Below are 2425 nucleotides of genomic sequence, written 5' to 3'. Positions count from 1 at the left end.
TGTAATATGCTAATAGTTTGTGTCCATTTAAGTCTTTTATGCAAGCACAGCCATAATCGCATGCCCATTTGAATGGGAGAACAAGTACAATTCTTCTTTTTAATCTGGTTACCGACATAGGAGCTGTACCTATTGCTTTTTTCAGTTTGCCAAATGCATCTATTCTCTCATCTGTCCACAATAGGGTTCTGTTTTCTTTCTGTGCTTTCTTTAGTTCATCTAACGCGGGCCGAACATATGTGCAATAGTCAAAGGCCCATGCACGGCAGAAATTACATAGCCCCAAAAATTGCTGCAATTTTTTCACTGTCTCTTGTCGAGGCATATTACTTATTGCCTCTGCTCGTTCAGGTGTCACCTTTCTCCCTTCTTTTGATAATAACTGTCCAAAATAGAGTACTTTTTCCTGACATTAATGCAATTTCTCCTTGTCCATTTTCTATCCCTTTTCAGCCAACAGGGTCACTAACATCACTGATTCTTTCCTTTGCTCTTTTTTGTGGAGCTACACACTAACAGGTCATCAACATAATATAACATGGTACTGGGGTCTGCAAGTTACCCAGGTCCATTTGCAGCATCCTGTTAAGCACACTAGGGGATCCACAGTACCCCGTGGGAGTCTCATATGTTATAGTCTTGTTGATTATAGGTAAACGCTGTAAAATACTGTGAGTCTTTGTGTAAAGGGATGGAAAAGTAAGTGTTCTTCAAATCAATCAGTGTAAAATGTGTGACAGTAGGGTATGTTACACACAATGGGTGCCGGATTGAGCACAGCTGGAAATTCTGCCTCCACAATGTTATTTAAAGGTCACCGATCTTCTATAAAACTCCAAGACTTCCCTGTCACTTTTTTTCACAGAGTACACTTCTGTGCTACATGGGGATTCAGATAGTACTATTTTCTTCTGTCTCATTAGAGCAACAATAGTTTCACAGATGCCTCCGTATGCCTCACCAGACATAGGGTACTGTTTTACTCGGGGCAAACTGCCACTTTCTTCAATTTTATTTTCACTGCTCCTATCCCTTTCAATAATCCTACTTCATAGGGGCTGCTACTTCATAATTTACTAGGTACCTTTCCAAGTCTCTTGTAAAAAGGATGGTACCCTTTTAACCAATGATATTACTTCTCTAATACTACTCTGTCCTTTCACACCACTGCAGCTATCCGGTTCACTCTGGCTCAGTAAATTCGACCAGGCTGAAGAGGGAGGTCCAGGGGCTTTGCCAGCTTTGCCCACTGGTTAGTCCCACCAGGCCCAAGGGGAGAAGACTCTTTGCCGATCTTCCCTGTTGATGAAGTGTAGGCGATTCGGACCCACAGCAGGGCTTCATCGGGAGGTTCAGTTGTTGCAGTGGTCCTCTTCCTTCAGCTTCTCTTCGGTTCTCTCGATCCAGTGGTGACTCTGCCTTCCAGGTCCAGCGACCTTCTTTTTATGCAGTTTTCCACCATTCACACAGCCTGGCTGTCAATCACACAGCAGGTTGGCTGTCCTTGCCAGACTGTCACTTAGCCAATCAAACCATAGTGTGACTTGGGTCTCCAAGGAGATCGTGTGCAGGGGGCCTAAAACCCCTCCCTCACATTCAGCCCACATAGACTTTCAGGCGCCTAAGAAGGGCTTCTGAGCAGAAGCCCGCCAAAAGACAGCGAACAAACGAACAAAAGAACAAAACCCAGCCGGGTCCAGCTGGTTTTAAGTTTGAGGCTACTAACTTAGCCTAAAACAGTACCACGGCTATTTTCATAGTTCGCGGTAGGAAAAAGAAATGGTAGATACCACTGCCACCAGCCAAATCTTAAAGAAAGGGGAACAAAATAATGTTCCATGAGAGACAGACAAAAATGGATTACTATTAACCCTTTCCAGTACTCTATGGAAGATAGTTTGTACTGAGTCTGTGGATTTAAAAATACTAATAAAGTCAATGGCATCTTTACATGTTCTGGGAGATAGTCGTCAGTCCCAGAAAATGAAGCCAAAGTATGCTTGCCTACTGTTATGGGCAATTGTTCTTTATGTCATAGCCCCAGATAATACTTGCATGTTCATCGCATTTTATGAAAGTGGAAAGCTCCCTTCCTTGACACAGGATGACACGCTTCACGAATTTGCGTGTCATCCTTGCGCAGGGGCCATGCTAATCTTCTCTGTATCGTTCCAATTTTAGTATATGTGCTGCCGAAGCTCCCTTCCTTGACACAGGATCTTGTTGACCCGTTGTCTACTAAAAGGAAAATATTCTCTCTCTCCTATTCTCAACCCCACACAGGGTTCCTCATCTGGGGAGGGAGTTACTGATAGTACTGGACATATCAAGCCACTCTGTGGGTAGTCTTATTGCGGGTACATGCTCATCCATGTCCCGTTAAATGATTCCCTCCCACAACTGTCACTTCCCCTTCTCTAGACAC

General features: G+C 43.8%; 1 non-coding gene across 1 annotated transcript; it reads right to left on the bottom strand.

Annotated features, from left to right (window-relative positions):
- Positions 1–2098: 2098 nt before the first annotated feature.
- LOC138460435 (U6 spliceosomal RNA) lies at positions 2099–2201 on the bottom strand. The gene has a single exon (XR_011263145.1). It is a non-coding gene; the product is annotated as a U6 spliceosomal RNA (small nuclear RNA).
- Positions 2202–2425: the final 224 nt, after the last annotated feature.

The sequence above is a fragment of the Ambystoma mexicanum genome, chromosome 4p, assembly GCF_040938575.1.
Source record: "Ambystoma mexicanum isolate Mex_15411 chromosome 4p, UKY_AmexF1_1, whole genome shotgun sequence".
Classification (NCBI taxonomy): Eukaryota; Metazoa; Chordata; class Amphibia; order Caudata; family Ambystomatidae; genus Ambystoma; species Ambystoma mexicanum.
The sequence above is the reverse complement of the archived record's forward strand: the minus strand, read 5'-3'. Positions and strand labels throughout refer to the sequence as shown.